General features: G+C 36.9%; 1 long non-coding RNA gene across 1 annotated transcript in view; it reads left to right on the top strand.

Annotated features, from left to right (window-relative positions):
* The window catches only part of LOC127483713 (uncharacterized), a 97579-nt gene extending 85120 nt beyond the window's left edge, over positions 1 to 12459 (top strand). Inside the window, exons 2-3 of the long non-coding RNA XR_007910237.2 lie at positions 9245 to 9301; positions 11575 to 12459. This is a non-coding gene — a long non-coding RNA (uncharacterized lncRNA). The remainder of the gene's footprint in view (positions 1 to 9244; positions 9302 to 11574) is intronic.
* The last annotated feature ends 645 nt before the right edge of the window (positions 12460 to 13104 follow it).

Below are 13104 nucleotides of genomic sequence, written 5' to 3'. Positions count from 1 at the left end.
GCCTAATGTAAATAAAAGAGACATTCGTGCCATACAATGCTTATCTACTTTATTTTTATATGAAGCTCTCACATTGATTAGCAAAATGATTGTGGCAAGAAATAATGAATAGAAGAAGTTTGTCACCATAAAAATTTGTAACTAATTAAAAAAGGAATTTGGGTGGTCTTCCTCTCTTGGAGCCTCCTCCTGCTGCTGTGGCAGGAGGTTACTGACAAATAAATATGGCTTTGCTAAAAAAAATTGAAAAACAAAAAAGGAATTTGAATGTGAAATATATTACTAATTTTTACATTTCATTAGTTTTGGAGTGATTTACAGCTTAACATTTCTCACTAAATCAATTCTTTTCCTCTTTCTAGGGCTTCCCCATATAATACTAGGCAACACGGTTTTCTTAGTAAATCTCTCCCTTCAGTTTACTTTCACAAAATGGGGATGATGACAGAATCCACTCACCAGATAATTTTGAGGAGTGACACTAATGAATAAATATACACTTCCTAAAGTAATTTTAATACATAGTAGTAAGATCAATATTTGTAGCTATAGTATTGAAGATAAAACCAAGGTAAAAAGAGTTAAATTAACTATCAAGGTGCATGCTAAAACAAGATAAATAAAAAGCAGTATTCAGATTAAAGTTTATGACTTATAAACTGGCTATGCTGAAACTGATTTTATGTCCCCATGTTTTTGCTTCTTAAATGTTTTCAATGAATTATTCATGAAGAGCTTCTGTTAACAAAAAAGACAAGTTTAACTAATGGAGAAAACATGCTAACATATAAAAGCAGTGAACAAGTCTAATTCTATCTTTAATTATTTGAGTTCATAGCAATAGTGCTTTGAGCACTGTAGATGGAACATAGTTAAAGAAAATTAAACTATAGAAGGTTCAGATAGTTTCCACTAAGTCTTCCATAAAGTGCAAGCTTGGATACCAATGTCAATTTCTGTGCTTTTTTTCTACTCAACTACAGAGTTCTCTATGAACTGTACCAGAACTCTACGAACTCAGTACCATACCCTGGCCAGTGTCCCAATATAAGTATATAAGCTGATGCCACATGCACAGACATATGCACATTTGTAAGCATTAGCCTCTGCTGTCAGCATTCACACACCTATACACCCCCACATTTATGAAGTTGGACTTTTGCACATCTTTTAAAGATTTATTTATTTGAAAGGCAGACACACACACACCCAGAGAGAGAGAGAGAGGGAGGGAGATCGACCATCTCTGGTTCAATCCCCAAAGGCCTAGATAGCCAGAGCTGGGCCAGGCCAAAGCCAGGAACCAGGAGCTTCTTCCTGGTCTCCCACATGGGTGCAGGGGCCCAGCACCTCACTCATCCTCACTGCCTTTCCCAAGCTCATTAGCAGGGAGCCAGATTGGAAGTGGAGCATCCGGGACTTGAACCAGCACCTATATGGGGTGCTGACATTGCAGGCTGAGGCTTAACCTTCTACACCACTTTAAGTCTAAAACTACCTAGTGCTTTCCTATTATAAACAATTTATATAACATTGAAATTGGTGGCTAAATCAACAGCAAAAATAGACCCCATGGTGATAATTAAAACACAATTTTGTAAAAATTGTTATTGTTTCACTTCACAAAATCTAAGATCAACAAGACATCCTTTCAAGTGACATAGACAAGTGCTCAGCTATTTATTGTAACTGATAGCTCTTTCATGACTCCAAAATGATTAATCCTACACATTAGAGACCCTTATAAACTACACCAACTTATTAAATCGTGTCTTAACAAAAATATAAGATTAAGTTATTCTTTTTTTTTTGTTCAGATTACCTAACTCCTCTGTTATGAAATGGTGCCCCTTTCATACTCTATACTTTTATATACTTATACTGGAGTACTGATACTCCATTACATGTATTGGTTTGGATACTCTTTGTCCATTGTGAGACAGTGGTATTTGTGTATGTACTTATGTCTTTGTATATTGAGCATGCAGTATTGGGTTTGGAGGAAGGAATAAATTCATAAAAATATAAATATGACATTAACAAACTGCTTAAAATCAAACAGTGTGTTCTCAGAATGGCTTAATTGAAGACATCACATAACTAACTTTTAATTTCTTCCAATGTAAAAATTGTAGTGCCTGGGATCATTTCCTGGCTTGAGCTCCTGATTCCAGCTCCCAGCTAACGTATACCCTGAAAGGCACCAGTGATGGCTCAAGTACTTATGTTCCTGCCACCCACTTAAGAGAACTGGATTGAGTTCCTCACTCCTGATTTAGGCCTGGCCCAGTTTTGGATGTTGCTGGGAATACGGGGAGTGAACAGGGAGCTCAATCTCCCTGTCTCCAGGTCTGCCGCTAAATGAGAAAATAAATAGATAAATAAATAAACAAACACAACTGGTTCTCATTACCTATCATCACCCTGATGGACAGTAGACTTATTGGAATTATTGGTCCTATCTAACTAATATTCCAATTCTTTTCATTTCCACCACTTTCCTCCCCAGTCCAAGATCTCAACATGCCAGTGGCAGTTCTCATGCACTACTGCCTTCTTCCTTCTTCCATTTAAAGGTCATTTCTTGTAGTCTTCTCAAAACATACAGTGATATATAATTCACATGTCCCAAATCTTTTAGTTTCCCATTGCATTAAGGGGAGGATCTAAAATATTTAATACAACTCCCCTGTTCATGTTTCTTACCACTTTGCCCTATTCAATTTGACCTTGCTGTGTGGATGCCCTTTCATTTCCTTAATTTCAGCAAGAAACCTCCTCACTCATTGGGCTTCCTCTGACTCATATGTTCTTTCCAGGCCCCGCTACTTACCTTTCAGGGTGAGATCAAGTATACTTCTTAGAACAGGCTTTCTAGCACCATCTCACAAAGTCATTTTGATTATCACATGTCATCCTTCTTTATAACTTACTTCTGAGCAGATGTTAATCTCTGTAACATCTCATACATTTGTTTTTTTTTTTAATTTATTTGACAGGTAGAGTTGTAGACAGTGAGAGACAGAGAGAGAAAGTCTACCTTCCATTAGTTCACTCCCCAAATGGCCGCCACTGTGGGTGCTGTGCCAATCCGAAGCCAGAAGCCAGGTGTCTCTTCCTAGTCTCCCATGCGGGTGCAGGGCCCAAGCACTTAGGCCATCCTCCACTGCCTTCCCTGGCCACAGCAGAGAGCTGGCCTGGAAGAGGAGCAACCAGAACTAGAACCCAGTGCCCATATGGGATGCTGGCACGCAGGCAGAGGATTAACCAAGTGAGCTATGGCGCTGGCCCCTCATATTTTTGTTTTAATTCAATTAACATCTGTCTCCCAGGGTCAGCGCTATGGCGCAGTGGGTTAATGCCCTGGCCTGAAGCTCCGGCATCCCATATGGGTGCCAGTTCGGGTCCTGGCTGCTCCACTTCTGACCAACTCTCTGCTATGGCCTGGGAAAGCAGTAGAAGATGAGTCCTTAGGCCCCTGCACCCACGTGGGAGACCCGGAAGAAGCTAATGGCTCCTGGCTTCGGATCAGCGCAGCTCCGATAATCTTGGTAATGAACCAGTGGATGGAAAACCTCTCTCTGTATCTCTCTGTAACTCTCTTTCAAGTAAATAAAATAAATCTTAAAAAAGAATCTGTCTCCCTTAAGTAACTGAGAATCATGAGGTAGATGCTAATGCCTATTTATTGCTTCCTTTACATAAAGAAGAGTGACTGTTAATTGGTAGTCCCTTAAAAAATTTTCTGATGGATATTATCAGCCCTTACTTATAAGAACATGTTAGAATTAGGGGCCAATGTTGTGGCCTCCAGCGGCAATGCTGCCATCCCATTTGGGTTCGGTTCAACTACTGGCTGCTCCACTTCCAATCCAGCTCTCTGCTAATAACTTGGGAAAAGCAATGGAAGATGGCCCAAATGCTTGGCCCCTGTCATCCATGTGGGAGACTCAGAAGAAACTCCTGACTTCTGAAGTCAGTCTGGCCCAGTGCTGGCCATTGTGGCCATCTGTAGAGTGAACCAGCAGATGGAGGTTCTCTGTCTCTCACTCCTCTCTCTCTCTGTAACTCTGCTTTTCAAAATAAATCATTAAAAAAAATAGAAGTGGTATTGAAGAATGTGGAAGAATATTCTACACAAAATAAATATAATTGGAAATAAACCGCTATAACTTTTCATTTATATTTTTAAATAACATAATTTGAATTAGATTTCAAAATTTGAAAAGAATGTTATATTAATTTATCATTAGTCTTAGAAATTACATTTTCTATATAAACTTTGAAAATATTTCCCATGTTCCCATGTTTATTTATTACATTAGAACATTGATTTAATTGCAGATCCTAACAAGATTCAGTATTACAGTTTTGCACTGAGTTAAATAATGATGTGTAAATAAAATATTCATAATTTTTCAATTATATTAAAATATACCAAGCTTTATGCACAGTAGCCAAACAGAATCTTCCATGTAAGTGTTCAATGAATGAGTGTTCTGCAACTTGTCAGATAAACTGCTTATCAGCATTCATCACATCTTGAGTTAAACTGTAATTTATTCTATATTTTATTTCATCTCTCTTGAAATACAATGAGTAACTCATGAAATGTAAATTTTTAAAAGATTTACTTATTTATTTGAAAAATCAGTTACAGAGAGACAGAGCTCTTCCATCTGCCAATTCACTCCCCCAAAAACTGCCACAGCCAGAACTGAGCCAGGTTGAAGCCAGGAGCCAGGAGCTTCACCTGGGTCTCCCACGTGAGCAGTTGGGACCAAAACACTTGGGCCATCTTCTGCTGCTTTTCCAAGGTCATTAGCAGGCAACTGTATTGAAAATGGACAGCTAGGAGTTACAGATGGCACCACAACATCAGCCCCCTAGTGTAACATTTTTGTATGCCAGCAAGGCTGATTACGATGTCCCTTGCATGTGATATTAAGATTTTCATTTTAAATTATTTATATTATATGTTTATGTACAACTATTAATGAATTGGATTATATTGCCCACGTGATTTTTGGTGAACATAGTCTGATTAAAGAGATGTATCCCATGGGCTTTTCAGGCAGATCTGCATGCCTTAAGGGCTGATTATGAGGCCAGAGTGCTGTTAGGACATCTGTCATTCTATGGGTCTGCTGTGTATCTCACTTCCCATGTTGGATCATTCTCTTCCTTTTTTATTCTATCAGCTAGTATTTGTAGACACTATTCTTGTTTATGTGATCCCTTTGGTTCTTAGTCCTATCATTATGATCAATTGTGAACAGAAATTGATCACCGGGACTAGTGAGATGGCATTAGTATTTCAGGCATGGAAAGCCAAGACACTCTGGGGGAAAAAAACAAAACAAAACAAAACAAAACAAAAAAAAAACACCACCTAAATGAAAGATCTCCACGAGTGAGATCCCAGTGGAAAGAACAGGTCATCAAAGAAGGAGGTACTTTTCTCTGAAGGGAGGAGAGAACTTCCACTTTGACCATGGCCTTGTCTAAATATGATCAGAGTCAGTGAACTCTGAGGTTCCATAGCCTTGGCAGCTCATGACAAGAGCCTAGGGTGATTACTGAGGCCATAAACAAGAGTGTCAATTTGTTAAGTCAACAACAGGAGTCACTGTGCACTTACTCCTCATGTAGGATCTTTGGCCTTAGTGTGCTGTACATTGAGATTTAATGCTCTAACTAATACTCAAACAGTATTTTTCACTTTGTGTTTCTGTGTGGGAGCAAACTGTTGAAATCTTTACTTAATGTATGCTAAACTGATCTTCTGTATATAAAGAGAACCGAAAATGAATCTTGATGTGAATGGAAGGGGAGAGGGAGTCGGAAAGGGGAGGGTTGCGGGTGGGAGGGACGTTATTGGGGGGGAAGCCATTGTAATCCATAAGCTGTACTTTGGAAATTTATATTCATTAAATAAAAGTTAAAAAAAAGATGTATCCCAAGTCTTTGCAATAGCAGAAAACTGATAACCATTTTCCCATTTTTATATTTCTTAGGTATTGTGTATTCAACGACAGTATTTTCAGGTCACAATGATAAATTCTTAGTTAGTGAAACCTTAGGTTTATAATCTTCATAAAATCACCATAGTTCTGCATTCAGAAAATTACAAAATAAAACAAATACTGGTGTCTCTTTCTTCAGAAGATCACATGTTTTAACCTCAAATTTCTGATCAACTTCCACTTTTTCCAAGGAACACATCCCCTAAACGTTGTAAGAAAATGCAAGGTTTCAAGCAGACCAAATAATAAAAACATAATTCATTTAGAGTCTTTGAGTATAACATTCATTTTGGAATCAGGAACTCTAATAATTATGGAAGAAATAAATATTTTTCTCCAAAGCTTTTAAATTGATTCAAGATATATTTTATTGTCTTTGCTTTTTCTCCTTAGACTACTAAATATTAGACTGTTAAATCAATGGTGTATGAGTTTGCTAGATCTGGATTATTTGCTAGATATGTTGTGACAAATTATCACAAACAGTGGTGAACACAACAAAATTGTATTCTCTCAAAATCTGGAGACAAGAATTTGAAAATCCAGGTGTCAGTAGTGCTGGTGTCTTCTGTAGTCTCAGGGAGACTCTGTTGCAAGTCTCTCCCAGCTCCTGGTGATGGCAGACCATGGCTGGCATTCCTTGAGTTATAGGGGCATAGGTCTCATCTCCACCTGCAGCTCCACATGACGTCCTCTCTGTGTTTCTGCATCTTTTCATTTATAAACACACTAATCCCATTAGACTATGAGCCCACCTTACCCTACTACAACTTTTTCTTAATAAACTACATCTGCAATTACTTAATTCCCAAATAAATTCATATTTTTGAGATATTGCAGTCTAGGCTTCAACTTATCTTTTTGGGGAACTATATTCAAACCTCAACAACCTCCAACAAATTGATGGTGAATGTTTTTACAGGCGTTAGGAAAAGGAGAATGCAATCTCCAAAGAGGAGAGTAATGATTATATTTCTTATTTTAAAGGTCTATTAATTTATTTGAAAGTCAGAATTACAGAGAGAGAGAGAGAAAGATCTTCCATCCTCTGTTTCACTCCCCAAATGGGCCAGGCTGGATCCAGGAGCTAGGAGCTTCATCTGGGTCTCTGATGTGTAAGCAGGAACCCAAGGATTTGGGCCACCTTTAGCTCTTTCCCTGGAAATTGGTATGGAGCTATCAGAAGTGGAGCAGCTGGGTGCCAATATGGGATGCCGGCGCTTCAGACTATGGCTTAACCTGCAGCTCCACAGCACCAGCCCTCATTGTATTTCATAGAACCTCTATGTGTTATATAAAAAGGCCCCTGAACACATCCTGGGATTAGGTTTAACTGTAGTTTCTTGACAAGGACAGAATGTGTCTGAAACATTTTCCAATCTACTAGTAAGAAAAGGGCAATCATAACAGATTATATATATATATATATATATATATATGGAAAGAGAGTGCTTTGGTTAGGTTTCAGAAGTTAAAAGTATGTTTGAGGGTGTTAAGAAATAAGCCTGGAGTGAGTGTTCGGTGCAGTGGTTAAGATGCATGGGATGTCTGCAGACCACATTGCAGTGCCTTGGTTTGAGTCCTGGCTCTGCTGTCAAGTCCTGTAGCTGGCTAATGCACACCCTGGGAGGAAATAGGTGATGGCAAGTAGTTGGGTTTCTGCCATCCATTTGAGAGACCTGTAAAGAAGACTGGGTCCCTGACTTCTGTCAAACCCTGGCTGTTGTGGCCGTCTGGGGCATGAAGTTGTGGGTAGATTTATCTCTTGCTCTTACTCTCACTCTCCTTCCCTTTCAAATAAAATAAATTTTAATGGGGTAGGGGAGAGAAATGAAGCCTGAAAGCAAGTCAGAATAGCTGGTAGGTACCTGTAGGACTTATCATCATAGTGACTTAACTTAGATAACTGAGGGAAAGATGACAACAACCAACTGCGCTTACAAAGGACTATAATCTCTGACCACAAGAGGACAAAGATTTTTTTGTTATTGTTATTGAAGTTGCAAGGATATTTTATATTGAATTTCAGTGCTGATAATTTCTTTAACTTGGAAACTTTTCTTGACTTTAAAAAAGAAGAGGAATGAATCTTCTTTTAATCTCTGGAGTATTTTTTCATGAGTAGAAGTTATTTTATGAATACTATATATATAATATATAGCATTATTTGTAAATACCTTTCTCTTCTTCAATCACTTTTATTTCCTCACTATATATGTAAATTATTTAAATACATATAAATTCATCATTTTGTATATGTAAAACATCAGGAAAAGACTAAACCTACTCTATTTAATAATTATAAGTAGGATTGAACTATGATATTCTATTGTACTTGAGCTGGAAATATCAGAACTTGTGGTCTATACAGTTTTTCTGCTATTATAATTCTTTTTATTTATATGTTCCTTCTAATCTCTTCCTTTTTTTATGCCATCACACACATCATTATCTACTGGATATAGTAGATGCTAAAATACCTTAATTCTCATAAAATTCCTATTTCAGTGTAAACTTGATACTCTGTATTTCCTTACAACTCAAAAATTTTGCTCTCCTTTCTCATTTACACTCCACTCACCTCACATGTGAGTGTCTCTGAACTCTCCAGGGAGATTTTTTTTCTTTTTAACTTGGGAATCACCAAGTTCTTCCCTTGATGTTTGTCATCTTATTGTAATGAAGAAATCTGAAAAAAATCCCAAGGGAAGATAAAACATTATTTGTGAAATGATAATCTGTATTTCAAAACCCCAGGAATATGTAAAATAGCATAATACTGCTTTGATTTACTTTATTTAAATGTAGAGTTATATATGTATATATATATATAGAGAGAGAGAGAGAGAGAGAGAAGAGACAGAGAGAGAGAGAAAAGAGATCTTCCATCCACTGGTTCACTACCCAAAATAGCCACAATAGCCAGGTCTGGACCAGGCTGAAGTCAGAATTCTGGAGCTTCTTCCAGGTCTCCCATGTGGGCACAATGGCCAAAGAACTTGGACCATCTTTTACTGCCTTCCCAGCTCACTAGCAAAGTGGAGCAGCCAGGCATCAAACCAGCACTCATATGGGATGTCAGCACCACAGAGAACATCTTAACCTCTGCGCCAAACTGCCTGCTCCATTTTCAATTTTCACATGATTTATTTGAATTTAAAAGAGTTCATTTAATGATTATATTTAAATTTGTGCTGTTTTTGTCATTTTTATTCCAGGATTCACACAGGCTGCATCACACAAGTTAATCTGATGAGATATTTAGCAGCAATGAGGTACATCAAAATAATCCCTTTCTTTTATTAAGTTTTTGAGTTATACCTTCATTTTTATTGTAATGAAAAATAATCTTGGCATATTTAATTTAAACTATATTTATAGTCTAATTTCTACAAATGGTTATTACTGCATTGAGCATTAAATAGCTGATTATCAAAAGCATTCGTACATTTTCATTAAATAAAAATTACAAAGTATTCAAGAACTTGAACAAAACATTTTTGAAAATAAGCAGTTCTATTTGGGGAACAGAGATCAAATGTAAGCTCTTAAGGAGGTGGTTAGTGTAGTTTATCTGTGGATGAAACTGCCTTTGTGCTTCAGGCTTCAATACATACCCTGAGGCACTAATCTCATTAGAGAGGGAGAAAATAGTGTCCTATCTCTCAAGTCAGTGCTTTGAAAATAAAGATCTCTGGAACCAAAGTTCAAAGTTTTTTTAGAACAGCTTTGTTTTGTAGTTAGAAAATATTAAATGAAATTTTATAATTCAAAGTTTACTTTCTGGTTGCACACTTTTAAATTTGTGAATGTCTTCAATGAAGTCAAATAAGACCAGACAGTACATGAAGTGTTATAGTTCTGCTGTTTTAAAAGTGCCAGTAATGATAATAGCAAATCTATTACAGCCTTGCTCCTGAATATAAATGCATTACAGACAAATCTAAACAAACAGTCAACTGAAAGCTATTTATCTTATTTTAGCAATTCAAGATTATAATTCAAATTGGTTTGTTAATATGTAAGCCAAATACAAGAACATTTTGATAGTTGAATACTTTAAGGAATATCAACTGCTAAAAATGTTCAGAACTGATATATGAGGTTCATAGTTTCTTGTAAACTTGCAAAAAAGGTGACGTTGGAGACCAGTGTTGTGGCATGGCAGATAAAACCGCAGCCTGCAGCACTGGCATCCCATGTGGGCGCCAGTTCAAGTCTCAGCTGATCTACTTCTGGTCTAGTTCCCTGCTAATGGCCTGGAAAAAGCAGCAGAAGATGGACCCAGTCTTTGGGCCCCTGGTCACTCATGTGGGAGACCCAGATGAAGTTCCAGACTCCTGGCTTCAGCCTGGCCCAGCGCTGACTGTATGGAGATGGAACCAGCAGATGGAAGATGTCTCTCTTTCTCTCCTTGTCTCTCCCTCTCTCTTTCTAACTCTGACTTTCTAAATAAATAGATAAATCTTAAAAAAAAATATGATGCTTGACCACATCTTAAAAAAAATTGCCAAAGTGCTGTTCCTTTGAAATTAAAATCCCAGTTGAACTGCCTTTTGCCTTCCTTTCAGGCTTATAAAAGCCTATCTTTTATGTGTCTGTCACTCCTTTCTCACAGCCCAAACAAATGCAAATGATTGGTCACCTTTGGAATATGTTAAATGTTCCTTACTCAATAACACTTAGTTATCACAATATGCATGCAATCATAATATTGGAAATTTCCATAATGAATGTTAAGCTCCAGGCACTGTGCTAAACTACTATATGTTTATCAATCAATTTTAATACTCACAGTAAACCTGTGAGCCAAATATTTTTCCCTTTAATTTACAAATAAAAATTGAGTAATTTGCTCAAAAATAATAATTGATATATTTGGTATTTAAAGGTGGGTCTGTTCTAATTACTGTGTTAGATTGCCTCTCTTTTATCTAAGAATAAAGCACTTTGCTGAACTGAAATTTATGAAAACTTGAATCTTGTCTGTCTATATCATAAGAGTATTTTTATATTATCAAGCAATGTGTAGTACCCAATAAATGCTTGTAGATTGAATAAGAATATCCAGCATATTAACAATTTTCTGCTTCTCCCTCTCTTGTATGTTTTCCCCTCTTTCTCTTGGATTTTCCCCTCTCTGACTCTGAGGCTGTGTCTCCTCCCATTTACTCTTCAATCTAATATCTTCTCTCTCTCTCTCTCTCTTTTTTTTTTTTTTTACAAATTCCTTCACCATTACCAATATATCACTTCTCAATGCTATAGAATGTAAGCTTAATTTTTTAAACTATACTATGAATCATTTAAATTACCTGTATTTCCCTATCTCTACATCCAGTGCATGATTAGGTTCTTTCAAAAAATATCCTTGAAACATTGTTATTTTGATTCTCTCATTTCAGTTGATTTCCAAGATGACATTAATTTCTGAGTTTCCTACTTTTTCTCTCTCTCTTCACAAGCTTCACCATCATCAATAACCTCTCAAAATGAAATGTTATTTTATATTTATTTGAGAGCAATAAAAATATGTTTATTTTTCAAGGGAGAAGACATGCTGGAGGCAAAAATTAGGAAGCTACTAAATCTGATGATGGATGTTGCATAAATGGGGAAGAATCTCTGTTTTTGAGAAAGCATATTCAAGATAGATTCCCAGAAAATCACTGCTTATGATATGGAAAAAAATGGGCCAATGACACAGATGAAAATATAGCAGGAAGCAGCAAAAAAGAGCACACAGTGTTAAGCAAAATAAGGGAACAGAGTCACAGAAAGAAGGTTATTATTAATACAGATAAAGGTCACAGAAAAATCAATGCATAGAAGATTTTTTTAAAGCCTTTAAATACATAGCTAAGTTAAATAATGTAAGAATGTGTATTTTCCTTCATTTTCAAAGTACATCCATTGATGACCCAAGAGAATGGAGCAGTAACTCTTCCTAAATGAATATTAGCACTGTGGCATGTAAAGGGTGCTCAATATGCACTATACTATGCTTCCTATTTGAAAGATACACAAGGCATTGGAAATAAATTAAGTTTAATGAGTTTAAGGGTATCCTATTTGAGTAGAAAGAACTACTATAATTGTAGGTAGAAATAACTATGTAACTGATTTGATGCACAAAAATGTGCACATACTATGACAAAAGCAGGGATTTTAGAAAGTAAAAGCCTTTATTGATGCAGTTACATTCTACCTGAGCATTAAAAACAAGCAGCAAGAAGTTAGGTAAAGCTTAGGCATGAGGTAAGGGTAGATAAACAGATAAGCATTAGATCATATAAATCACTGTACACTCTGTAATGCAGAATATTGGATTATTTAAAAGAGAAACATCTTGTTGAGTAATATTTTAAAATATTAGCTATTTCTTTTTTTAAAAAAAATTATTTATTTGAGAGGTAGAGTTACAGACAATGAGAGGGAGAGACAGAGAGAAAGGTCTTCCTTCTGTTGGTTCACTCCCCAAATGGCCGCAACAGCTGGAGATACGCCAACCTGAAGCCAGGAGCCAGGAGCTTCTTCCAGGTCTCTCATGCAGGTGCAGGGACCCAAGGACTTGGGCCATCCTCCACTGCCCTCCCAGGCCACAGCAGAGAGCTGAATTGGAAGAGGAGCAGCCGGGTCTAGAACTGGCGCCCATATGAGATCCTGGTGCCACAGACGAAGGATTAACCTACTGTGCAATGGCTATTTCAGCATATGATTTTCTCACTTGCCCATCTTCATTTAAGTAAAAAGAAAAATCTGTACATATTACCAAATTAATGGAGGGTGATTTCACTGCTTAGATAGGAACTGAAGAAGCAGCAGTATTCCAGAAACAAAACTGACTAGGATTTCAAACAGTCTTACTGAGATTCGCTGAACTTCTGCATGACACAGAGATGCAGATGTTTTGACATAGAACAGCAGAATGATTCTGAGTATGCAAGAATAAAACAATGATGTACACAAGGCTAAAAGGACCATGTAGTCAGGATCCTGAAGCAACTCCAATATCATCTAACTAGACATAAGATGTGATGCCTCTACCACTTATCGTTTAGACTTTACATAACTAATG

This window comes from Oryctolagus cuniculus, chromosome 12 (genome assembly GCF_964237555.1).
Source record: "Oryctolagus cuniculus chromosome 12, mOryCun1.1, whole genome shotgun sequence".
Classification (NCBI taxonomy): domain Eukaryota; kingdom Metazoa; phylum Chordata; class Mammalia; order Lagomorpha; family Leporidae; genus Oryctolagus; species Oryctolagus cuniculus.
Note: the sequence above shows the minus strand (reverse complement) of the source record. Positions and strands in the feature narration are given on the sequence as shown.